This window comes from Peromyscus californicus, unplaced genomic scaffold, assembly GCF_007827085.1.
Source record: "Peromyscus californicus insignis strain IS unplaced genomic scaffold, ASM782708v3 Scaffold_20__1_contigs__length_68692818, whole genome shotgun sequence".
Taxonomy (NCBI): Eukaryota; Metazoa; Chordata; class Mammalia; order Rodentia; family Cricetidae; genus Peromyscus; species Peromyscus californicus.
In genome coordinates, this window is record NW_026294503.1 from 47,550,268 (window position 1) to 47,577,183 (window position 26,916).

The window sequence follows — 26,916 nt, forward strand, 5'->3', positions numbered from 1 at the left end:
TTATCATTCAAAGATCAGCCTGTTAGATAATAGCTCAAAAATTCCATCCATTTTACAGCATTTACCAGAGTCAGCTAATCTCTGGGAGAACGCAGAGGGGAGGAATCCCTAATTCTGATTCGACCCCAAAGGGGTCTGATACAGCCAGGCAAGCGACGCTGGTGCCCGCACCCACAAACCGTGGAGAAAGCCTCAGCACCACTCGCCCCAACACTAAATTCCACTCCCATCTCGGCGCACTCAAGACATTCCACCTCCCGCCGCAGGCCGGATAGCCAACTCTCCTTTAAACCACCACTTTCCCGAGAAAATCGGGAAGAGACCCAGAGTCTCGCCTTCCCATACCCCTAGCCCCCCGATAAAAAGCTCCTTCGCGGGACTCGGCGGGACCCCACGCCCTGCCTGGCTCACCACGGCGGGGGAGGGGAGAGCGCCCCACACAGGAAGTGCATCCTGCGCCCCGAGCTCGCGCCCCGCCGCCGCCGCCGCCGGGTACCTGCCCCGGGCCCCGAGCCGCCTGCAGGCAGGCGACAGGCAGCCGCATCCACATGGCCTCAGGTGTCGGCGCGGCCCCTCCCCGGCCCGCTCCAAGCCCGGCCCTCCACCGCGCCTGCCTCGCCTCCAGCCCGCAGCCAAGAGGCCAGCAACGCCGGTCCCCGCGGGGCTGCCAGGAGCGCGGACCCCTCTGCACCCCAGGCCGCAACGAGCAGGTATCTCCGCCCGCAACCCGAGCACTCCCGGCCCCCTGCAAGCCTGGACGCCGGCCCGGGCCGTTGAGCTCCCCCCATCAGCAGCCCACGCTGGTCCCCTCAGCCCCCTCGGCGACTCCCGAGGCTCACACTCGCAGGGCGGGCCGGGCCACGACCTGTGCTCCCAGCCGCCAGGGCGCGCAGCGCGGCCCGGTCCCGGCTCCTCGGGCCGTCCCTTTCCTCAGGCCGGGCGGCGGTTACCTGCAGGAGCCCCCCGGCCCGTCCCTCAGCCTCCGCCGGCGCTGGGAGGGGAGGGGGCGGCGGCGCGGCGCGGGGTGGGGGTGGGGGCGCCTCCACCGCCTCCAGCTCGGACGCCCAGGCCGACGGCGGGGCGGGCCGGGGCCGCGGCCCCTAGAGGCTCGCTCCGGCCCGCGCGCTCGCTCGATTACTCCCCGCTCCGGCGCGCCTCAGGGAGGGCTCCCCCGGCTGAGGCCGTGGCCGCCTCGCAGGGGCCGAAGGCGGCTCGGCTCCGGGTTTTTTCTCTCCATTCTCCCAACACACAGGAAATAACAGAGCGTCAGGTGACGGCGCGCAGCCAATGAGGCGGCTCCGGGCCCCGGCGCGCGGGCGGGCGGGAGGGCGCGCGGCGGGGGCGGGGCGCGCGGCCGGGGGCGGGGCCGGGGGCGGGGTGGCGCGCGTGCCCACCCGCGTGCGGCGGCGGCGGCGGGAGGCGCAGCGTGGAGACCCCGCCGGGCGGCCGGGGGGCCAAGCGCCCAGCGCTACCTCCAGCCTTGCGCTTGAGGCTACCTTGCCGGGGACCCTCAAGACAACTTTCCGGGGGAGTTGGTGGCACAGAACCTTCCACTGGGGTTGCTGGAGTTCTCCTGAGCCTCTAAAGCCGGAGTCGCGCCTTTGGCAGGCGGAGAAGCCCGTGGCAATTTATGTCGTTAGTTGAGCGGTCATCAGGATAGATAGCTCCTGCTTTGCTAAAATGTCCACCCGGCCCAGGCGGGTCACACCAGACTGGCCTGCTCTCTCTGCCCATGGTGCCTAGTGGGTGTTCCTGAATGAACAACTTAGCTGAGACTCAGTGTCCTCCATTATAAAGGGAAGGAAGCCAACCTACCTCACATTTAAAATAGAGACTTCCATGCCAGTCGTGGGCAGTGGCCCTGAGATTCTGCACCCCTGGATGGCGGGACCAGGACTACAGTTAAGAGATTTCCAGGACCAAGCCTCAGGCCCTAACCAGCCTCCCCTTGTACCCCTGATGTTTACAGAGCAAAGGGCTAAATTTCTTTTTCCTCAAGAAAATCTCATGTAGAACCACCGTCTCGTAGATGTAGGTAGTACCATGTGCTCACCCCGTCATGCAAAGTGAAGTCAGTAAGGGTAGGATGAGTTTGGAGTATTGACATTCAGCTTCTGGCAAACCAGAGACCTCTTAGGAGACTTTGGATGAAGTGTCCCCTAAAACTACTGATTCTAATGTTGGGGGAGTATGTGGCTTCTCCTCCTAAAGCAACCCAAGCTAAGAGTAAACTGGGGTCCCAAACGTGCTTTGGGTTTAGAAGATGGAGGCTGACAGGAGTCAGTTGTGGTCTGGAGACCAGATTTCATATGTCTGGGGTCTGCAGCTCTCTGAGGCCCGACTTACCCTTTCACCTTTCATTCTACCTAGCCAGAGCAGTTAATGCTTTCACTTGGCCCAGGCCACCCACAGAGGGTCTGGGGATCCCAGGCAGGGCCTGAGTGGTTCTGGGGCCCCTGGCAGGAGAATGTGGTAAAAGCAATGATTTCTCCTGGCTTCTGTCCCATCTCACCAAGCGGGGGATGATCTGGATGCAGGTCGGGACCATTCCTGGGGATTTCATTTCCCCACACCTCTAGCAAGCCAGGCGAAGTGCCAAGCCCTTCCGGAGCAGGGCTGAATAGGCCGCCAGGCCCTGCCCTCTGGCTGTTCCCATTGTTCTAACTGTGAGTTTCATTTTCAAATTCTCAGGCACTAAAGCTTTTAAGAGACCAAAGCCTGGCTTCAGCTCATATCAGGACTGCAGAAAGGTGGGAGGGACTCTCCACAGACCCAAAGTTTTCTGTACAAAAAAACCTGGAGACTATAGATATCTGTCTTGGAGACTAGATGTTGAGGGCATCCCCAGCTTCTTGAGCAATGCATGAAGAAAAGGGGCACCCATTTCCTCACACTCCTGCCACCATGCTCCCTTCTTCCTAGGTTTCACTTTGTCTCAAGGGGACAAAGGAGCAGGAACAAAATAGAACAGCTCTCACTAGGAAAAGAATGCAGAGAGATGCGGGGCCCAGTTCCCGCCTCCTTTCCTAAGGTGACCTCCTCTCTACTTTTGCAGCCCCTAACAGAATACTGTGCAGGTGACCATGACATGGAAACTTGCCCCTTTCTATAGCCAGGTCTACCGGGGCCCTTTTAGTCCCTGGTGACCTACCATGCATGTTCCTTTGCAAGTATCACATGGAGAGAAAACGTTCACTGGAATCATGGCCAGCAGACAGATATTAGTACTCCTGTGCCGCGTTTCACCTGAGTGCCATTTCACCTGAGTGCCAGACCGGAGCCCCTCATATTCCCTCATTTACAGGTACCGTGGGGACCTAAAGATAGCTGCATAAAGAATTTTTGCAGTACCAGACACTGTTAAATCTAGCTACACCGCAAGGCACACCTGTATTCCCAGCAGTCAAGAGGCTGAAATAAGAGAACCACTGTAAATTTGAGGCCACTACAACTGAGCAGATGAAGCTCAGATAAATTCATTTATTGCCCAAAGTCCCACAACTCAAAACCCCATAGGGGGAGTCATTTTAAGATAGAGTATCACTATGTGGCCCAGGCTGGCCTCAAGTCATGATTGTCCCCCTGCCTCAGCCTCTGGAGTGCCGGGATCACAGCCCTGACAGTACTACCCAGCTTGCCCCAACCTTTTGTATCCTTCATCTCAAATGTATCCACCTTGGTTTTTTCCTTCTCCACTTTGTGGTCTTTTAAGGAAAGCAGAGGAAATGAACTGTTCCTTTTTCCCCATCTCTCCTAACGCAGTCCACTTCAAAATACTTATTGAACAGAATCACTGTGTATCAATTCCAGAGGCAAAATTAATCCTTTCTCGCCTCCTCTGGCTCAGAGATGTCTTTTGGAAGCCCCATGTCACTCCTTTTATTACAAACTCCTCAGCCCTCCTCCAGGAACCTGGGCCACTCTGGGATTACAAATGGAGCCTTCTGCCTCTAGGTCACTGATTCTGCTACCATCTGTCAGCATGGATTGATTGAGGAGACTGGCCCTGCTCGGCAGATCGGCAACTTGTGAGAGCTGAGCCAGGGTGTCTGCCTTCAGCTGCAGGCTAGTGTCCTTCCCAGCACTGGCTGACTTTCTTGAGCACTCAGACAGCCCTTACCTTTAGCCATCAACAGGCCCCTTACTCTCCTTCCTCTTTGGAGGGCCCACCTGCTAGCAACTCTAACACACCAAGAGGGAAGCCTGGAATCCTTGCTCATAAGCCTGCGGCGGCGTCACCTCTAGACTTCCAGGAGGTAGCTCAGAGTCTGTGGTTACAGAAGGGGAAACTCCCCCAACAGCAGGTGCCTGTCCCAGGCCAGGTAACTTCCGCAGGCAGAGGCTGGAGACACTGCCCATGCGCAGGCACACAGGCACAGCTTGCCTTGGGCACACCCTCACAGAAGCGCCTGCAGTCTTTGAGACTCTCAGGCAAGGTGAAGGAAGACTATAAAGCTGGGGGTGGGGATGACCAAAACTGTAGGCGGAAGGAACTACTGCCGCCGCTGTGCACAAGAGACCTCTGCCCAGAGCAGTAGAAAGCGATAAGACTAGGTAGAGACCCTGCAGGGCCTTGTGTCTTGCGAAGGGTTCAACATGTCTGTTACAGTCTCATAGCATCCTCTGCTCACCAGCTTGCCCCTCCCCTCTGCCCTCCAAGATCAAAGTCATGGTTCCCACTGGTCCCACTGGGCTGTTCGTACGTCTGTATTTGTTACTGGACATTTCCACCTCCCTTTGGTGTCCGGCACCCTATGCAAAAAAAAGGCAACATGTCCACAAAAATTACATATCAATTATTATGAGACAGCCCAGAGAATACCAGATACTGGGCAGACTTCCTTTTATCACCCTAACTAATGTTTGAAACAACCTGATGAGGTTGATAATGATGCCATACCCCACTTTACAAATGCTGCCACTGAGATGTAGGGGAATTTCAGGAACTTGTCCCAAGTCATTCAGCTTGAAAGAGGCAGAGCCCTAAGTCCTAGGCCCCCAGAGACTGTACTTCTAACCATCCAGCTTCCCAGTGCTCAGTGACAACCAGAAAGAGGGGCTGGTAGGTCCAGTCTCCAGGTGACCAGAGAAAGACAGCACAGAGTACAAAGGACTCAGCAGCAGCTTCTCCCCAGGGTTCTGCTGAGGCCCTGGAGACAGTCTGGGGAACTCATGCCTAGGAGCATTCATTTTCCTGAACAAGGAGGACCCTGAAACCAGGTGTTAGGAGACATTAGCTTTCCACCCAGCTTGAAATTCACTGAACCTGTGGGCTGAACTCTTCCTGGGCAGCCACTAGCATGGCAATACCAACCCAGGTCACAAAAATGGGGACCGGTCTGGTCTCACCAGCGGGTATTCCTCAGCAAATATCTAATGACTTGGAGTCTCAATTATCTATGAATTGGGATTTGGGCCATGGGGAGCCAGTGTTCTTCCTGCCTCCTGGGAATGGGGTCCCTTCCCTGGCTGATGTTTCACACTCCTCACTACAAGCCTGTGAGGCACCAATCACCACCTTCACGATACTGAGCAGAAAATAAGCACACAGAGAGGTGAGTGACTAATTCCAAGTCAGGCAGCCAGCAGAAAGCAGATCTGGGACTGGTAGCCAGCCTCTGGCTGGAGAGCTTCACTAAGTCACTCAGAGTGCTACAGAGTTAAAGATGAATGATCTGACTGTAGTACTAGCAGAGGCACATTCTAAGCACCAGCTCACTGAATCCCCACAGCAAACCTAGGGAGCAGGTAGTGTTCTTCCTTTTGCAGGTAAGGAAACCGAGGGACAGCAGTTAGGCTAAAACACCGACCCAGGCGAGTGGGGCTGCCAAGCCCCTGCATCGCTTCATCATGCGGTAACAATGGGAGGTTCCTTTCCATCGGGATTATTTCTGCTTGAAAGCTCAAGACTTTTAGCCACATCATTGTCTGGGCGCCACAGGAAGGCAGTGCCACATGCTGAGGCATGCTGGGAAAAGACTTTGTTCCATCCTGTTTTGTTGACATGCTCTTCATTTTTAAGCCTGAAACTCAAGTTTCCTGCTAAGAATGCAAACGGAGGAGAAAAATGCAGCCATGATAACGGCCACTGCTTCCTGAGCCACACTGTTTCTGGGGCTTGTGACTCTATGTGTCAGTTACTGTATGTGTAACCTCGGCCTTCACGAGGCCAGAGCAGCACCCCAGTTCATTGCTAGAGAGGCCCAAAGGTGCTCGGCTACTAAGTGGTGGACCCAGAGGCTGCCCTCAAGTCCTTCCCCTCAAACTCCCACTCTTGACCACAGTGGCTGCCTTGTAAGAGGACCCCAGGGCTTTGGCACTGGACATGATGGCGGCAATGTTCCTGCTCATATTCCACCTTGGGCTGGTCTCACCGTGTTGTACTAGGATCCGGGTGTAGGGGTGCAGAGTTAGGTGCTCCCTTCTCAACGAGGATGGCTCAGAAATGGAGACGCTGATGTTCCCCTTCCTGTGACTTGGGAATGGCTGCCCTGCCACCAAGCCAATTGTCTTCCAGAAACAGACATTGTGTGAGAAGCCTCATCGCTGCCCTGCCCCTCCCTCCCTGATAGCTCTTGAGGACAGCTGCCGGAGCACATGTGGAATGCCTTGGGAACAGACAGCAGTCGGAGCCGTGAGTTCTCCAACTCACAGTCCGTCCTTGACGCCAGCCTCTTTGTCATGAGCCACTTCCATCCCCACCGCCAACTAACTGCAGGCCCACGAGCGCTTTTCCCTGGCCTGACCGTGTGCAGTGGCTGCCGAGTGGCCTCTGAAGGCCCACTCTCCTGGATACAAAGCCCCTCTTGGCTTAGCTCACATTGCCAACCTCCGCTCCCTTGTTTCATTGTCTCTGCCAAACCGAACAAGTTCTGTCCCTGTCCTGTGCTGGCCTGTTCCCAGAGGCAGGGGCGCCGAGGCAGGGACGCCTGCTCCTCTTGCTTCCAAGAGACTGAAACTACACCTTGCTTTTTGGGGTCTGAGTCAAATGCTGCCTCCTTCACAAAGCTCTGCCTTAACTGTTCATTCATTCATTCACTCAACACTGATAGAGCCTGAATCATACGCCGAGCATTAAATAAAGGGTCCTTGTTGTCGCAATGTTGGTGGTCCCATGGGGCTTCTTCATGCTGAGGCCGGATGAGTTCCAGGGGGAGATGCTGCTTGGGCAAAGGCCCTGAGGCAGGAGGAAGCAAAGAGAGCAAAAAGGGGAAGGAGGCAGTACCGTGCAAGTCACAGGAGAAAGTGGTGGTGCAGCTGCAGGAAGGTGCAGGTCACAGGCTTTGGGACTTTATCCCAAGGTAAAAGGAGGAGTCACGGATTCTTAGCAGAAGGCATTGGCTAGTGCTCACCTCTAATCCACCTTTATAGTTGCCCTGCGGCTGAGCCTCTTCTTAGAAGCCGAAGCCCCGTTTAAACATTTCCATCCCTGTCTCTGATCTTTGGGGGTAATCTTTCACATCCTTCCTCCTGGGCTGAGCTCAAGGGCAATATTGACTTCTGATCATCTAGTTTCAGCCCCATTCGCTGACCCAGTGCCCAGAACAAGGAACTGTCCAGAAACCTCTGTTGCACGACCTAGGTGACCACATATCCCCTGTAGGGATGAGGCTGCCTGAGGAGTCTTCCTCATTCTCTGCATGTGACAGAGTCCAAAAGTTTCAACGAGGCCAGAACTCCAAAAGCCCTTGAGAGCAGAGCCTGCGTTGATGGCCATGCCTAGTATCAGCATGGGGACTGCACAGGATCTACCCATGGTCATCATGTAAAGGACCATAAACAAAAACAAAAGATATCACAGCTGCTCACAACGCACAGTCCACATAAGGAATCCCACAGAGTCAACCAACCCCTAAGGTGAGGTTTCAGATGAGGAAACTGAGGCCCTGGAAAGGAGGACTCCCTGGGATGTCAAGACCACACTGACCTAAGCTCAGACTCCCTGTGGTCTTCCTGTAGGGCTCATAGACTTCCCAGACATTTCTTTCACAACTGTTTCCAACTGACATATTTCATCAGGATGTCAGTCACACCAGCAGTGGGAGCCAGCACACCAGTTCTCAGAAGCTCTACTCTGCTGCATCAGAACTGCACGCTCAGCTCCCAGGCTCCAAGGCTGGCCGCTTAGCCGAGGCAGAAAGAGGCTTGGGCCTGGCGTGTTGCGGGTACTCCGTCAACACTGAGTGAACAGAGGCTGCTGAGCTGCCTTGAAATAACAATGGAAACTATGCCTGCAGCTTTCACATGGACTAGCCTCCATGCTGCGTGTATTGCCTGTGCTAACCCACAGCGTTCTCACGACAGTGCTGTGAGCCAGGTCCAACACTGGTTCCCATGATGGGTAGAAACAGAGGTCGCAAGCTAGCGAGTGGCTGAGACAGGATTTGAACCCTTGTAGTACACTTAAGCAACCCTGTGTGTGTAAGTGTGCACCTTGGGCAGAGGGAACGAGTGTTCCTGAAAAGCCACCGTTTTCTGAGACACCCCTTCTTCCCACACACCCGATGTCAGCATATCCCTGCAGCAAGCGATGGCAGACTTGCGGTAGCAACCTCATCCCAAGTTCTGTGTCTCTTGAACCTCCTGTCAGTGGTCTCTGGACTCCCAGCATTAAAATCTGTCTCTCCTCTCTTTTGGTAGCACATGGGTATAAGAACCTTCAACGAAGTCCCTACACTCCGGAGCCCTCGGCTTCTTCATCCCAGGGAGATTATTACTGCTCACTACAGAGGGCTGCCTCACGTGCAACTTCATGAGCGGCTGTTCCGGGGAAGTGAGGAGCCACAACTAACCAGCACAGAGGCAGTGGAGCCGAGTGCTGGCAGGAGGGGGTTCTGCTCATGATCTCTGGGATGCTCCCTGGCAGTGTGTCACCTCCCAGAGCCAGCGGTGGCCAGCTCCCAAACCCCATAGCACCTGTACCTGGATATACTCACATGTGGTACATGCCCAGGTGCTGGGTAGCCCTGTTCTCTCGGAGGGCCTCCTGGATGCTGCTCCCTTGCTCGACCCTTGGGCCCCTCCCCTAGCCTAGGTACAGTGCTAGTGAGGAGCAGTAGTAGGCAAGCCAGGCAGAGGTAGCCCATCTGCAGGCTGACTGCAGAATGAGAGGGAAAAACATCCTTTCTGGAAAAACCAGTGGGCAGATGATACTGCCCAAGGCACAGCCTACATGGAAACCATCCAAGAAAATCAGCAACAGGAAAAAATCAGAGCCCTTCAGAGAAGCAGGAAACCTAAGCAGGCCTTAGTTCTCCTCCACAGAAAGGGAAGCTGAGGTTCAGGGTGGTGATGTCCCATGCTCAAGGCCCCTCAGTCTCTCAGTGGCTCTGCCACGTGTCAACCAATGGCTCATTTGCAGTAGTGGGTGGGCCCTTGCTGATCTTCAGGCCTCACGCTCTAGCAGTCTACTTCCCTCTGATCTTGTCCACAGTACCCAGGGACACTGGCCAGCCTATCGAGAAAATGCCAAGTCTCTAGAGCTTTTCCCCTGCACTTTCTGCTCTGGGCTACCTACACCTCCATCCAGCCCTAACAGAGCTCAGGGCAAGGAGAGACTATTAATGTCAGCAGACAGTGCCCGCCCAGCTTACGGTGAGTGCTGTTATCACCCAGCATGATAACCACCCCCCATTTCACAGCTAGGGAAACTGACGTTCAGAGGGATTATGCAATTGATACATAGACATCCAGGTGCTGAGTCTTTACTCTGGCCTGTGTTCTCTTCAAGTTAACAGTTAGCAAGTTCCCCCTACCCCGGAGAGCCTGGCTCCCTAAGCTGGTTGTCTGAGAGAACTAGGCCCTGTACCCTTCATCCTAGCCCTGTGACATGGGTGTCACTACTACCCCAGGATGCCAAGACTCAAGTCAGGTGACCTGTCTGAATGATACAGAGACTAAATCCAAGCAGACTGGCCTCAGCCTCTGGTCACCTTTTGTGCCACCATTTTGGTAAAACCTAGGGCTGGGAACTAGCAACCCAGCCTTTGTGGGAACTTCAGGTTACCCCAGGGTCCAGCCTAGAGATGCTCCAAATTCTCCAAATCATTTCCCTCAGCAATGTTGCCTCCAAGCCCAGAATGTGGACTGTCTGGCCCAGGAATGCAGCACAGGGCCCTGGGTTTCATCCTCAATGGGCAAAAGAAGAAGAGGGGAAAGTAAGAAAATGCACACCAGTCTTTAAATTCAAGTGTGGAGCCATTCACAAATCCCCACACCCCAAGGCAGCCTGACAGGCCTGACCTGGCAGAAGCTGGCAAAATTCTGGAGAGTGGTCTAAGATATACACGTATGCAAGGGTGAGCTTCAATGATACATTCATGGGTAACCTGCCCAGTCTGCCCACAGGGCCAGCTTGCCCCGCCTCTAGACCCTGTTCCCACGGTCAAAGAACCAGGTGCCTCTCACCCTGTGGAAGCTCTGCCCCTTCCCTCCCTTCACCAGGTATGCTCTCTTCTGCCTTAGCCTGGCAGACTCCTACTCGCCCTTCAAAATCTTCAGACGCCACCTTCCCTGTGAAGCCTCTCTTGACTGCCCTGTTGAGACTAACAAGGTCCAAAGGGAGGCTCTGTCCATTTGGTTTTTGTTTTTATTGTTTTATCTTGCCCCCGGGTTTCTGGCATCTTTAAGAGCCACAGCTGCCAGCCACTAGCTGAACACCTGTTCTGTACCTACCATCTTCTTAATCCCTGTAACAAGTCTACAGACAGAGATCACTGCTCCCAGGCAGTCACTGCCTTTTAAAGCTGCAGCTCTGAGGCTTGCTCAAGGTCACACAGCTAGAGCTTGTGTTAAAGTAACAAAGGGCCAGGGAGGGTACTGCTCCAGCCTGGCTCAGTCCAACGGGGGTGCCTGGGGGAGGGGCAGGCCATCTGGGGATCTAAGCAAGGTAAAGAGGGCTAGCAGGGGCCAGGGGCCAGCCCTGTGCTCTTAGCATCCCTGGCCATACTGCTCTAGAGCCTACAGCCTGGAATGGACCTAACACCACAGCTTTGGGGAGAGCCCATCCACACCCCCTTTCCTTTTCCTTGTGACACACAGTTCCACGGAACACCAGAACGCTGCAGGCCATCAGGGTGCCCAAGCCCCTAGCCTAAGGCTGCGTAATGTGGCAGCTGTTCTTCATCCAACCCCTGTTAACCCAGCTTCCCTCATAACCAAGGCTGCAATCTTGGCCTATCAAGCCCCATTGGGAAAATTCTCCTTTGGGCAGCTTGGCCAAAAGAACTCGGCCTATCAAACTGTCCAGGGCAGGATTGGGGAATAACTGTTGCATCTTGGTGGCCCTACTTCATTAGGGATCTCTCCATTACTCTCTACCTTGAGCTCCAGGCACAAGTCTCCATGATCAGCTTTGGGTAGGTGTCCCCTAAAAGTCCCCAGGCTCTGCACCCAGAGGACTGAGACAGGCCACCCAGTGTGGTCAGAGCTGTAAGAGGGAACAGGACCCAAGCCCTGGAGGAGAAACTGAGCCCAGAGGACTTAACCAGGTAAAAAAGAAGTAGGAAGGTCCAGGGTGGGATCCACTCTAGAGGAAACTGCATTAGAAGGTGAGCCACAGCAGGAGGTTCAGAATGTGACAAGTTGAGGCTCTGGTGCCCTGTCCCTGACCCCACTATAAAGGATTCTTAGCTTAGTCGCAGCCCAGAACTCTCCCCCGGTGGAACCTGAGCACAGCCTAGCCCTTGTAAAACCCACTCCACGCATTCTCTAAGAGCATGGTCCAAGCAGAATGATCCCCTGTGTCCACGTCACTGTACCTGTGAACCCTGTGGCAGCCCACAACCTTGAGCTGTGGCTGCCTCCTGGCCTAGAGAAGGCTCACACTCCCTACCCCCCAGGCCTAGTGCAAGAGTCAAGGTCCTAGGACATCTTGCCAACATACGCTGGCTGGCAGGCCAGGGCAGCACTGCAGCCGGGGGTGGGCATGGAGGGGTCACAGTCCACCACAGTCTTGGTCCGGACTGTCTCCGGTCACTTTGTGAAAGCAGCTGTGGGCAAAAGAAGCCTTCAGAGACCTCAGGCCCCCCAGGCTAAGGGAGGAACAAAGTGTGACCCTGGCCTGAGGCAGGGGACCTAAAAGGAAAGCTAATGACCTGGGGCAAACACTTGGAGGCTGGAGAGGTGCCTGAGCCTCCTACCGAAGGAGGAGGTACCGGAAAACCAGGGAAGGGGGGACTTCTCCCGCCATGCCGGCCTGTCTATCTCCAGCTCTTCGCTGTAAAATAAACGGAAGAAGCACACGCCAGACAGAAAAAAAAAAGGGAGGAACAAATAAAATCCCAAACCGCCGCCCACCTGCTCCCTTGGTGGGTCTGGGCCAAGGCCTTGGCCTGGGTCACTTGCCTCTGCTTTTCCCAGGAAACCGCTGGAGCCAAATTTGCATTTACCACAAACAGAGACAACACAATGTCATAATCCTTCTCCTGTCATTCTCCCCTCTTGCCTCCTCCCACCTCAGACACACACGCTAACACAAAATGACGGCTCCCTCGACAGACTGAATGAGCGAAGCTCTGGATCTGCTTCCTAATTGTTGGCGTTTCCCTTCGGCCTGTGCTCTGTGCCCATCGCCCAACTCGCAGCAGACCACCCACTGCCCCCTCCTTTGTCCCGCATTACCACTGACAAATGGCATGCTGGAGCTCAAAGAATATGTCAGGAAATAATGGGGGGGAAGCCAGCCCCTGCCTCCTCCTAAAGCTTCTGCGCCTCACTGCTGGGGTCCCGGCCACAGAGGGCGGCTGGACCAGAGGGGACAGGGACAGTAACAAGGATCTGGCCCCTGAGACCCTGACCCGGGGCCTTGCCCTTCACGCCCCTGCTGCTGCTGCGGCTGCACTCGGCCAGCAGCCCCGGCCACCCCTCCTCTCGCGGCCGCCCTCCTGGGCACTGCTCTGAGCATCCCCCGCGCTCCCCTCCCTCCATCGCTCTTTATGGCAGTTTCAAAGCTGCAGCCGCCACTCGAGCAGCTGCGGCCTTTGATGGGGACAAGGCAGTGCAGGCCGCCCAGGAGGCCCCTGCCTGGCCCGTCCCTGGCCCGCTGGCCCCTGCACGCCCCCGGGGAACCTGGGGCCGGCGCGGCGCAGCGCCCAGCCGGCACGCCTCACACGCCAGAGCAAACTTTCGCGACCGTGGGAGAGGCCCCGCGCACGCACGCCGTTACCTTTGCAGCTGCATCCTCCCCTGGCACTTGCCCCAGACCCCCTGACAGCCCACAGCACGCAGGCCGGCAGGAAAACAACCCCCCGCGGAGGCAGGGAGGAAGGGAAAGCGAGAAACGGAGAAGAAAAAGGAAAGGGGGGCAGTTTCTCTTCTCAGTCTCAGCCTCTTCACAGCTCCTCCTGCCCAAGCAAGCAAGTGAAGTCACAGGGCCGGGGCGGTGACATCAGCTGAGCCTCTGACATCACGGCCCCTGCCGGATCACACCTCTGCAGGGTGGAGATGGAGGAGCAGCAGGGAGGAGGAATGGGTGGATGGAGGAGGGAGAGGAGTATCAGATCCCTCCATCGCCCTCAACTGCGGAGAGCGCGTGCCAACGTTGGGGGGGGGGGGTAAGGGGAGGGGCGTGTGGCTCATCTCTAAAGAATACGTTTTATCTCTCTAGATAGGGGTGATTATGTGCCTATTTATAATTGGCCCCAGAGTGGATGGTCCCCTGCAAGTGGGGAATCGAAGCTTAGAGCAAGGGGTAAAGGCAAGTGTGCCCACTCACAGCATGCCTACTGTGTGCTGGGAACTGGCACTTGCACCTTGGATAGTGATCACAAAGGCCAAAGAGGACTCCATTATACCTAGCGAGCTCAGAGGGGGATGAGCCTTCCTGAGGCTGCACAGCAGGAAGATGGCCATACTTGGAGCCAGGAGTTACTAAGGAGGTAAGGCTGGCACAGCGGCTGGAGAGCAGCTGGGCAAGGCCACGGGGGTGGGGGAGGGGCATACCTAGAACAACACACACACACACACACACACACACACACACACACACACACACACGGTGGCTTCAGTGGCAGGTCAGAGCAGTTGCAAGCCCCCCATTCAGGGGTGGCAGCAAAAGGAAGTCTGTTCTGGAACCGCAGCACTGCTCCTCAGTGTCTAAGTAGGGGCGCTAGTTCTGAGAGAGTAAGCCCTTACTATGTACAGGCCTGGTACTGGGTCCTTCACAGTCCCTCCGTCCCTTATTTAACCCCATGACAATACCTGAGAGGTAAGTACCCATCTTCGTATTCAGAAAGGGAAACCAAGGCCCAGATAGTAGCCCCAGGGTCTAGCCCCAGGTACAGGGAACCGCAGCCACGTTGAACCAAACCCGCTCGGGCTTAGCGAGTGGAGGCCTCCCCGTCCAAATGTCTACTGCTCCCTTTTGGCAGTGGTCCCAATAAAACCCTGCAGGCCCAATCTAGCTCCCAACAGTACCCTACCCTGTGCCACACGGCATCTGGGCTACCTGCTGCATCAGTCTCAGCACACACATGCATCTGAGCTTCCTCCATACTTGGTGAGAGCCTACGATGTGCCAGGCCCCAAGCCCCATTGTTTTCTCCTTATCTAAAAAGTACTTCCACTCCTCCTGACATTTCCCAAGTCCTGGAACTAATGTTGCCTCCATGCTTTTTGTACCAAGGGCAGGCGAGAGTGTCTGAGAAGAGAATCCACAGTGGGCATTCAGTAAACTTCCAGATAAACTGGTCACTCAGATACGATGTGTTGGTAAGTGCCAGCACAGAAACCTAGAACACGGTTATTGACTGGGATCTCTGCCTCTGGCCCTGGCACTTGCTGTTTTCTGTGCTGCCAGCCCTCCTTTGTTACCCAAGGATCTTGACTTAGATATCACTTCCACAGGGAAGCCCCACCCCAAGACCGACTTAGATGCTGCTTCTCCATGTTTTCTTGAACTGCATCCTGGAAGGCAGCAAGACTTAGTGGTCGGACAGGGGCTTTGAGGCACACTGCTCAGGTTCCTATCTTAGCACCCCCAACTCACTGTGACCACAGATAAGCCATCTGGCTCCTCTGAATCCATTTCATCCTATGTGAAGATGGCAACAGGAACAGCAGTGTCCACCCGAGGGTCTCAGGGCTGACCCTCTCTGCCTATTCAGCTGCCTCTTCTACCCCAATGGGGCTTCAAATTCAGCCAAGGACACAGGTTGGTTTTGTCCTCTGGTCACTGTCAAAAGTGCCTACAAACAGTGGATACTTAAGAAATACACACTGGCCATCATGGTGGCCCACATCTTTAATCCCAGCACTCTAGAGACAGAAGCAGGTGGATCTCTGTGAGTTTCAGTCTACATATGAAGTTCCAGACCAGCCAAGGCTATATAGTGAGACCCTGTCTCAAAAAAAAAGAAAAGAAAGAAAGACAAACAGATAGACACTGAGGAACCTAGGCAAGGGCAGCGGAAATCAAGGATTGGAGAATTCTAATTCAATTTGGTGGGTACCTACATTAGACTATCTGGCTCTAAACCTTGGCTTTTTCTCTTTCCTTCCTGTGAGATCTAAGGCAAGTTACTTAATTTCTCTGAGCCACACAGGTTCCACCTGCAAAATGGGAGGAAGACTAGAGCTTCCTTTTTAAGGTTGCGAGATGGTGTGAGATAAGGGAAGCAAAATGTTCAGAAGGCTTCAGATCTGGCTAGCTGGAGCCAGATCAAGGTTAGCTGCCTTCATTACTTTATCTGATCAGGGCTCACAAGGTACCTCTGCAAAGGGGCCGTGGAAAGGGTGTGACATCAGAGGGACACGGACTGGGCTTCCACAAAACTCTACCATACCTTGCTTTCCCTTTCTTGAGGCAGGGCAGCCCTCTACTTTCCTGAGAGTCTGGTTTCTGACAAGAAATACACACAAAATGTCTACAGACACACGGCGAGCACTGAGTAGAAATGCAACAGATGCACAGACCCTGTAGTCCTCCAAAGCATGAACATGTGTGCAATCAGTAACTCCTTGAGCCAGCATGAGTGACGTGAGGTCACAAGCAAAAGCAGAAACACAGAGAAGGAACTCAGAATGGAAAGTAATGGAACAGGCACCAGGAAAGGCTTCCTGGAGGAGAGCAAGTAAACTGAGTCAGGATATCCTGTCCAGGAAAGGGAGGTGGGAGCAAATGCATGGGCATGGTGGAGACACCCAATCCAAAAGACAAAGTTCATTTCTAAGGTGGCAGCTCCCAGGCACACCTGGGTGGAGAGACCCAACCTCATTCATTTTGGAGCTTTGGATTTGGGGAAATATGGTGGCTGAACTGGAAGATTTGGAGAGCACCAAGCTCCCATCCTGGGCATCCTGTTGATGATCAAGGCCAACATCAAAGAAACAACTGAGTTGAGAGCGATTCTAGAATCATCTTGTCCAACCATTTTACAGATGAGCAAGTTGAGGCCCAAATCACTGAACTACATTAGCCCAACTCACACAGTTAATAAAGAACAGAGCCAGAATTCTACTCGAAGCTAATTCCAGAGTTAGTATTTTTAACCAATGCACTCTATTGCTTATCAGAATGTGCATCCATTTCATGCTGTATGCACACACCCATCCTGCATGCATGTACCCATCCACCCCATCCTCTATTCATGTAACTATTCCATCATGCATCCATCCACACACCCATCTATTCCATCACGTATGTGCACATCCATCACTCCAATAATGCATGCATGCACCAGTCTAAACCATCATGCATGCATGCACCCATCCTCCATGCATGAACCTATCCCATCAGGCATCCATATACTCATCCATCCCATTGCAAATGTGCACCCATCCATCATGCATGCATGCACCAATCCAAATCATCATGCATGCATGCACCTATCCTCCATGTATACACCTAATCTATCTCATCTATCCCATCATGCATGCATGCATGCATGCACCTGTCCAAACCATCACAGGTGTGCACCCATCCATCCCATTTGACATGTATACACCCTTCCATCAGATCACACATGCATGCACCCAGCCATCAGATCACACATGCATGCATGCATTCAAGCAGTGCTTATTTGAGCTCCTGCTGTTCCAGACACTGAGATGTCAACATGAATGCAGCGCCATTGTACCCAGCTGCTTTAGAGCTCACTAAAATCAGTCCTGAAAAGCCTGACTTCAAATTTAGCTGCTCAAGACCACAGACCACTCTACTGCTGGGAAACCACAAACCAACCCCCTTTCAAAGGCCATTACAGTGCTTGCAAGGGAAAAGGAGAATGAAGACAATTGATCCAGTATCCACTTCTGGACAGAATGATGAGTTGTTTGGAGGTCTACAGTCTAACGACAACAACAAAACAGATTTGGAAATGTTCAGTCCAAGGGGCTTAAAGCAACTGAATGAAAAGACATAACATCTGGGTTCTGCCACCACAAGAGCTTTTGGCAAGTAGTTCCCTGGGAAAGAGGAAGTGGGCCAACTGTATACACTGGGTTTTGGAGTTCCCAGACCTTTCTTCCTAAGAGCTGAGCACCTACTCTGATCCAGACCCAAAAGGCTGTTCCATCCCAAAAGGCTGGCATGACTACCCCTTTTTCAAGTCAAAAAACTGAGGCTCAGAGGAAGGAAGACTCGTCAGGTCTGGCTGGCTCCAAAGGTTGTGATCCTCAACACCAAAGATCTGGCTTAACCTTGGATAAACATTTCATCTCTGCTTTCCTCACCTCTAAAGTGAACACCGGAGAAAAATATCAAGTCTCTTCCAGCCTCAGCACTCACTGAGGCCAGCTGACTTTCTCCTGACCCTCACCCCTCCAGCTTCAATCCTGCCCCCACCAGTGTCCAAGGTTAGGCTGTAAAACTGCCCAGAATGAAGCTGGTACAACAGGAATCAAATGTCCTTACTTGGGCCTCCATTTCAGGGAGGCAATTATTTTATACCCATTTTACAGATGAGGCCATAGATCACCATCTATAAGATAATCAGTACTCTCTTCCAAGGTTCCTGCGACAGATCTGTCATTGCCTGAAGAATAGATGGCTGCTACAGTCAGGTTCTCTGTAGTGTTATTAACTATGATCCCCAACATCTGGACAGCATAACACCACTGCTAAAAAAAAATGCTCACTGCCAGTTTCCTCCTCCATAAAATGTGAAAAGAATAGTTCTTAAAAGAAAGCATGCACCCCCATTTTGCAGATGAGGAAATGGAAGCCAGAAAGGGTGACCTAAAGTGTGCAGGAAAGCTGCAACTCAGGATTTGTGACCCAGAACGTAATAGTAAGAGAAAGGCTGGGGTGTCAGTGGGCTGCAAATTTGAATGGCACGCTTCTGTGGGCTGGCAGCCTGCCAAGAGCCACAAACAAGGGGTGTTCTGCTCACCCAGGGCCATCAGGAGCCTGCAGCCTTCCCCGGGCACAGCTGCTACCCTGGCAGACCCCTAAAAAGCCCCCCAAAGAATCTCTGCGCTCCAGAGCTTTTTTCCCATTCCAAACATGCCAGAGCCCCGCGGACCCCGGAGGCTGCTACTTAGCGCCAGATTAATCACACCGAATTCTCCATCCAGATATTGCGTGCAGGCCGAACTCCCACCGCTAATCGCCGTAATATTCTCCTCGGCGTGTGCAGGCGGCCGGGGCGATGTTCCAGGAATATTAATTCTCCACAGCCGGCTCACTCCCGCCGCACGCATGCGCCCCCTGCACTGCTGTTTGCTGGTAGGGGAGCGGGCCTGGCCAGGGGGCCAGGAGCCTGGGGGAAGCTGGGCCAGACCCCAACCCTCCCTGGGAACCAGGCTGGCCAAGTAAGAACCAGCGGTGCAAAACCAAGTCAAGGTCTTAATGCCAGAGTAGTGGTGGCTCCTGCCTGTGGTAAGGTCTGCCCCCAGTAGTGCCTCTCTCCCCTTAGTCCTGACCCCTAGCCTCCTGCCGCAGAACCTGCGGAAAGCTCAGGGCCCCCAAGAAGCCACACAGCGGAGGTTCTCTGATGTCCTCTCAACACAGCCATGCTTTGACAAATGGGCAGCCAGGGACCAGCTAATCCTGGGGGGAGGGGGGAGCACACACACAAAAAGGAATAAAAATCTTTCATCTGCTTGAAATATGAACGCGTGGGTGGCAGAGGAGACTTTGGCGATGTCTCAGCTATGGGGCTAATTGAGACCTGGAGGGGGCAGGCTGGGTCTGTGGCAGCCAGGCTCTGCTGCCGGCCCTTGCTTAGTTCAAGGCTCTAGTGTAAGTGGTAATGCCAGGAGCTGAGGAATGAGGGAACTGGAGCAGAAGCCTTGGAGCAGCTGGGTGGTCCCTAAGGAAAAGGAGCACTTGCCTATCCACGGCTGACTGGTTTTGAGGAAGCACTGACCACCGGGCCTCCTCTCGGAGGTCCGAGACGCTGGCCTGTCTTTAAAGAGCTCCTGGTAAGCCTGGTGGTATAAATCAGGGCTCAGCATCCTAGGGGACCTGGGGACTAGGCAGACCCCCTGGCCACCCAGAGCATGGCAGTGAAAAGCCACATTTTCAGGTGTTTAATCTCAAATCGACCATGGGAGGTGGCTTCAGGATGTCCATTTAAGGAAACAGACACAGACAGACAGTGTCCCAATCAGGTCAGCCTTCAGGCCGCCAGAACTTGAATTCGGGTTCTCTTCAGCAGGTTCTGTGACTCCATTTCCTTCCCTCTGAAACAGCCTTTAAGGTCTGGCTAGCTCCCATATGCCTATCGAACAAGTACAAAAATTTATCGATTGCCTACTGTGTGCCTAGCCCAGGAATCCACATTCCTTGAGCTCGGTCTGCTAAAGAGGAAAGTAAACTGAAAGCCATTGTACGGCCTGAGGTGCAGGGTCAGGGGCCCCTCGCCACAGCCTGGGAGTCGTGAAGGGCTTCCAGGAGGTGGTGAATCTAGTGTGGATCAGGCAGACTTCCAGACTACATACACTCCACAGTAGACAGATGAGTGTCCCAAGGCTTTGGTGGGTCACAGGTCATGGACTCAGGCAGACTGGCCAGATTCCCATGATGACCCTTGGCAGCATGATTTGGATGGTCTACCCGATGCTAGTGCCACCTACGGGTGATGGCACCTGCCAAGAGAGGAATGTAGACAGCCTCCTGGGGAATCTAATGTGGCCAGTAGCAGAATGCTGCACAGAAGGAGCTGGGTAGGTATCAGTGGAGGCACAGGACATCCACAGACCCAGGTCATGTGAGCCAGCACCTGCTTTCCAGAGCCAGGCCAGATGAAGGTGGAGCCCTGGGTCCACTGGACAGAGGAGCATCTTGAACCTGGTCTTAATTCTGGCCCGGTACTGGAAGCCAGAGGCACAGCCTGTAAGAACACAGGAATGCAGGCCAGTTCAAAAGAAGCCAACGGTGGGGGCTGCTTGAGGGCCTGGGGGCTCGACTCAGTTCCTTTCCAGTACAGATCAGAACCGAAGATTAGAACATGCGCAGCAGACCTGCAGGGCAAGCCCTGGCTCTGAGGCTCGACCCCCAACATCCAGCAAAGACCCAGCTGAAGGACAGCAGCTGACCCCCTGACCCTGTGAGCCCATGGTGTCGGGCACCTCTCACATGCTACTATACTTGTGTCTCATGAACACATGAAAGCCAAAAGGTTTCTCTCCATTTCTCAGATAAGGAAACTGAGGCTCGGAAACAAATGAGCATGCATCGGTCCCTCTCACATGCTAGTGGCCATAGCGTCACAGGGTCCAGGTAAATATCCCCACTTCCCAAGTGGGAGCTCATCCAGGTTCCACAGGTAGAAGGAGGCAATACCATACGGTTTCCAGGTCCAGACCTGTGTGTCTGTGCCCAGCTCCACCCAAGGCCCTGGTGCTCTCGGACCAAGGATGCAGTCAAAGGACCTTCCTGCCCTCATCTTCTCCTGTGGTCTCCCTGCTTTGGACTCAAGGGATCTGAAGCAGAGACGAGACTCAGCTGGCACCCAGCAGACACTTGGAGACCGAGGACACAATTAGGGTTCATCCCTGCCTTCCAGGAAGGAACATCCCTGCCTTCCAGGAAGGAACATCCCCGCCTGTCAGCTGCAACCATGGTGGGTAATAGGATCCCAGGCAGTGAAGGGCAAGTCCCATGAGGCTTCCCAGAGGAGGAAGGTTGGGGCAGGAACCTAGAAATCAAGTGGCCTATTCAGGTTTCAAAGTACCACGCAGGAGACATGGGAGAAGACAAGGGTCCCGTGAGACTCCCGGGCCCCCTCCTTCCAGGCCAATACCTCTGTGCCTCTGGCTTCTGCATCTCTGGTGCCTGTGCTGCTAAGTTCCACGAGAGCGCTACTGCGTCTGACCATGGATGGCACAGACACGTGGTCTCCTCATTCCTTCCACTCTCCTCAGGCCTGGCTCCAGATCTCACATCCCCTTAGCCAGGCGCTTCCCACAAGGAATGGCAGGGTCTGGGGCTTGGAGGTGTTGGGGGTGGGGACAAGGATTCAGGCTTAGCTATGGAGCAAGGCAGGGGCAGGACATAGCCTGAGTGGAAGAGGGGCCTAATCTCCAGGAGGTAGCCTCCTGGTCAGGCCCAAGACCTGCAGCAGGTTGACAGCTATTACTCTTCCCATTGTTTAGACCGTTGGCCCTGGGGCCACTGGGTCAAAGAGAAGAGCCAGATCTGACCCCAACCACCTACTCTTGGCTGGCTCAGAAAACCACTTTACTGCTCCAAACCTCAGTTTGTTCATCTGAAATATGGGCTGACCACACCAGGAGTCAGAATGATTAGTCACAGAGTGAATGACAGGCAGAAGGGACAGATGTTGGTTCCGTCCCTGGAGCCGGACGTCTCCAGGGGAATAAGAACTGGACCTGTCCTGCACAAGAGACCACACACTCGATTTCCTTTAGTGATCCTGACAACCCTGGGGAGGGAGGGATTGCTGCCCTATATTCACAAGTGAGAGTCTGAAGGCAAATAGGTGAGGGGCCGGCCCAAGATCAAAGCTGCACACACCCCAGGTGGCCCTTACCTGGTGGTCGAAGGCATTTTCCAGCTACGGAAGGTAGTGGACAGAGAGGTCAGGGCCACCTCAAACCAGCCCACTGGCGAGCCCCGTCTGAAGCCCTGGCCTGTAGGGGGAAGAGACCTAGACCACAGCCAACAGTCCATGAAGAAGGGTCCCTTACCCCAGAGCCTGCAGCCATCTTGGCTCTGGAAGGGGCTTTTTAAAAAAAAAAAAAAAAAAAAAAAAAAATCCAGGAGCCAGGAAGGGCCTGGGCAGTGGGCACATGGGGCAAGGTAAGCCTCTGGGTAAAGAAAGGCCCGCAACCCACTCCCCTCCGGCCCCACTTGGCGCCTGCAGTTCAGTGCAGCCTCCTGGCCCCAGCGCCGCAAGCACATAACAGGCACCTGCCAATCTCAGCCCACGGCCTCCGCCCAGCCCCCCTCTCCCGGAGGACAGATAATTCTCTCGCTCTCCCAGCCTGACAAAATAACTAATGCTAACTCAATAAAGTCCCCCTTGAAGGTTTTTAATTACCAGACTGTGCCGAAGACTAAAGACTCCAGGAGCGGGAGGGGAGGCCTGGGGAGGCTGCTGGGGGTGGGCGTGGCAGAACCTCGGGCTGGGCTGGTGGTGAAGTGGCCTCCCTCTGACTTGGGGAGAGGGCAGGGCCAGGCCGGTGCTGTCCAGGGTGCTGGGCCCAGCAGCCACCGGATTTAGAATTCCTACTGGCAACATCAGTCACTGATGTGAGGCCCAGTTAGGCTCCTGGCCGACTTTGGTGATTTTATCTTGGAGTGTCGTGGCTAACCACACGGTGGACACATCCCCGGTGAACAGAGGAACCGAGCCTGCAGTCACCAGCAAGCCTGGACTGTCCGGTTTTACAAGGCAGCTCAGGCTGCCCTGTAGTATGGAATGACCGGGCTGTGCACAAAGGTGGCCATCAAACATAGTGTCCTGTGCGCTAACCATAGCTCTGGGGCAGTGTAATGTGCTTGGGATACAGCCTAGCATCGGTGGGACCACGGCTACCCAGAAGGCCTAAGGAGGGTGGGCCTAAAACATCACCCACCACAGATATTCAAGAGCCGAATAATGAAGTCTCACTGTCATGAGGGGATAACCTGGGGGGCAGAGCTGAGCAGGAGGGAGTGTCACAGTTGGCACACACCCCCACAACTAGAGCCAAGAGCAAAGATAATATCCACAGAGAAGCACATATCTGCCTTGACCCTAACACAATACTGTACTCCTCTCCTACCACAGCCACCCTGAGGGCCAGCCCAACTGTTCCATGGAATCTACTCTGGGCTCACTCAGTCATGGGTCCCTTTCAGCCCTCAAGACATTTGATCTGGCATTTATGCCCCTCTGTGATGGGTGACAAGCCTTAGATAAGCCTTTCTGGGACTTCCCCACCTTGAACTTCTAGGTCAAAAGTCATCTCCTACTCATTAATAATGACCTTCTCCAGCAGTACTCCTGTGCACCCAAACAGAATGACCAGTACCTCTCATTCTCAGACCTAGAACACAGGTTTTGAGTCCATCCTCAGACTCAGAGTACAGGCTCTGAGCCAGCCTACTGGGGTTCTACGATTGCCTTGACCCTGAACTAGCTGTAAGTGGGTATGTTTCTTTATATACACACTAGGGGTAAGAATAGTCCCTAATTCAGATACAGGTTTTTTTTTTTTTTTTTTTTTTGGTTTTTCGAGACAGGGTTTCTCTGCGTAGCTTTGCGCCTTTCCTGGAACTCACTTGGTAGTCCAGGCTGGCCTCGAACTCACAGAGATCCGCCTGGCTCTGCCTCCCGTGTGCTGGGATTAAAGGCGTGCGCCACCACCGCCCGGCCAGATACAGGTTTTAAGAGCTACTGAATTCATATTTGTTAAGATTCAGTATAGTACCTAGTAAGTGCCTGGGGTTGCCAGGCAACCACCATCATCGTCATCTTCAGTAGTAGCCTGTCTTTCCCTATCTCGGCATCAGTCACCAGGATGTTCCATCCTTTGCTCCCAGCACAGCCCTGAACACAAGGATATGCTGAACCACCCATGAGATAGGCCACAAGGCTTAACCTGGCTCCATTTTCTGGATGTGAACACAGAGGCTGCAGGAGGCTCCACACTGCTCCATGGACCCTCTGCCCAAGCTGTGCTTTCTTTACTGCATCTCCCTCGGATCTGCTCTTTTCAGTTCTGCAGAAATGTCACCTTGGGGGCAGTGCTGACAGCCAGTGTGGCTGTGCTCAGCTCTCCTGGGGTTTCAAGGGGCGGTGGGATGGCCCCAACACCCAGTCCTGACTGGAGTCTTCTGGCTGGGATCACAGCCCTACTACGATGGAGCTGCTGCTGCCCACCAGCCGGCCCCTTGGTATCAGGCCCTGGATGGCAGCCAGCTGGGAGAGGAAGCAGCTTGGCTGGCAGCCAGCTCACAGTGCCCGAGCTGTCAGCCGGGAGGCAGGCCAGGCAGGGCTGAGACCCCCTGCCCCTGAACAGGGCCCTGGCCAGGCCACCGGGATGGGGCCAAGCTCCTCCTCCCACCAGAGATTCAAGGGGGCCCTGTCAACGCCAGCGCTAAGCAAGGAGCAGGGACATAATCTTGCTGGGTCCCCATTTATTCAGCTCAGCTTTTCACAAACAACAACTGTTGTGGAAGCAGCACGTGGAGCAGGAGATTTTCAAGTCAAATAATAATAAAAACAGCAACAACTACAGCTGACATTGAGCAAGCACTTACTCTGCACTGGGGGCCACTGCACAGACTCCTCTGGGAGGGAGGATGCCATTACCATCAGACGCAGCAGCTGAGCTCAGAAAGGGGCAATAACTCACCTACAGCCACACAGCATGCTGCAAAAAGGCTTGAGACTGGGACCTGTGCCTCAACCCTGACACTCCACTGGCTCAAGCAGGCCTAGGTACCTGGACAGAGGAAAGCCTCACGCATCTTTGAGTGTGGAGTTCAAGACTGGACATGGGGTGCAGACATGAACACTCAGCCCAGATGCTCATATCTATTCAAAGCACTTGAGGGTGGGGGGTGGAGTGATAGTCCAGAGGTTAAAAGCACATATTGCTCTTCCAGAAGACCTAAGTTCCCAGCTTACAATCACCTGGCCTCAGCTCAGAGAATCCGACACCCTCTTCTGGCCTCCTGGGGCACTGCATTCACATGCACAAAGCCACACTCAGACAAACACATAGACACATAATAATTAAAAATAAAAATATGTTCTTAAAAAACAAAGCATTTGGGAGCTTCTCACACCTATTCAATCAAATTTTTAGGCAATGGGACTGCCACAAGTTCCACTTCTACATGCCCAGGGAGAGCTAGTGACTGACCCACAGCTACATGGATGAGGTGCAAACCAGGGTTCCTAGCATTCTTCTCATCAGATTCCCAATCCTACAGGAAGGCCCGGAGCCACATTACTTGGCTCCCAAAGCTACTTAACCCAGGAGGCTAAGGGGGAGCTGGGATGCAGGACAGGCAGCATTAACCAGAGGCGTCCTTGGGAGAGGCTTTCATCTGCGGCTGGGCCACTGTGGGCCATGGGAGTAGCTGCTAAGAAGGCAGGCACCCCAGGGAAGGCAGGAGCAGTCCAGCATCACTCCAAATACCACAGGTATTTCTGCTGACCCCACATGGGGAAGGGCTTGGGCTGGAGTCCATCCTAAGCAGACCCCCCTGCAGCAGAGGGCCGGCCTGCTTGAGGAATCCTGGCACCTCTCTCATTCTGTAGTGCCGGTGCTGGGAAGGGCCGGCCAGATAATACCCTCCTGTCCCCTATGAATGGCCAGGTGCATAGCAGTCTTGCCAGCTGGTAAGATGCCAGCTTGGCCCTAATCACTTATCTCTGCACATGCCTTTCCAGAGCTTGCCCTCCAGAAGGACAGATTCAACCATAGAAAATGAAGCCTGGGGCCAGGATGGTGGATGGCTCTTCTCCCAAGAACTAGACAATCGCCTATGGGTCTGGGGACCATCCTTGCAGCTGATGGACTGACAGAGAAAGAGCAGGGAGGCCCCGGCATGATGCCAGTACAGACGAGGCTATGGTGCTGCAGTATCCCATCCTGGGGACAGTAAATGACAACAGCAGTGAACAGACATCAAGGTTTCTATACCCCACCCCCTGGGACTGGAAGAATTTACCAGAGACGCCTTGAGAGGACTAAGAGTGCTGGGTGGTAGGCAGACAGCACGACCTCCCCGAAAACCTGAGGACCTTATTCGGAACTCACTGAAGGAGGGCAGCAGTGAGGCAAGGCAGGGGTGTGGTCCTTCTGAGGGTGCACTGACATAGGCCTTTCCCCTTCAACTTTCCTTGTCTTCATCTGCCGCGCCTCTGCTCCTCACACTTAAACCCCATACCCCACAGCCCTGACTCATCCTCCTGAGGGTCAACTTTCAATGCCCTAGAGCCAAAAGGGACAAAAGGGGCACAGCCCTGAACTGAGGTGGTGGAGCCCAAGCCTCACATCCTCACAGGTCGGCAGTAGTGGGTCACTCCACGATTACTGGGGTACAAGGTAGAGAGATGCCATTCCTCCTGAGAGCCCACGCCAAGTCAAGTCACCAGACCCTATTCCTCCCGGGCATCAACGGGCCAAACTCTGCACTTCTCCCCAGGGGTGGGGTCCCCTCCCCGCATCTGGATCTAGCTGGGCGGGAGCCAGGGAATTAGCTGATACCTGGAGCGGGAGAGTAGAGAATAGCAGAGGAGGGGGAAGTGGAGGGGAGAGGGAGGTGGGAAAGAGAGGAGGAGGAGGAGGAGGAGGAGGAGGAGGAGGAGGAGGAGGAGGAGGAAATGGAGGGGAGAGGGAGGTGGGGGAAAAGGAGGAGGAAGTGGAGGAGAGAGGGAGGAGGGAAAAGTGGAGGGGGGCAGGTGGGGGAGAGAGAACTGTGGAAGAAAGGAAGGGAGGAGAGGGGAAAGGGGGGCGGGGAGGCAGGGACCCGTGGGGGAGGGGCGGTCTACAATCACTGCAACATCAAAG

At 54.4% G+C, this 26,916-nt stretch overlaps 1 protein-coding gene across 4 annotated transcripts in view; it reads right to left on the reverse strand.

The window, feature by feature from the left end:
• The window catches only part of Tcf20 (transcription factor 20), a 190,175-nt gene that overhangs the window by 101,587 nt on the left and 61,672 nt on the right, over positions 1-26,916 (reverse strand). The window contains exon 1 of one of the 4 annotated variants that reach the window (XM_052748465.1): positions 13,166-13,409. The exons of 2 other annotated variants lie outside the window; for them this stretch is intronic. The gene's annotated coding sequence lies outside the window, so the exon portion shown is untranslated. Of the gene's footprint in view, positions 1-950; positions 1,228-13,165; positions 13,410-26,916 lie in introns of those variants that run through there. One more of the 4 variants, XM_052748466.1, reaches the window with a different exon arrangement.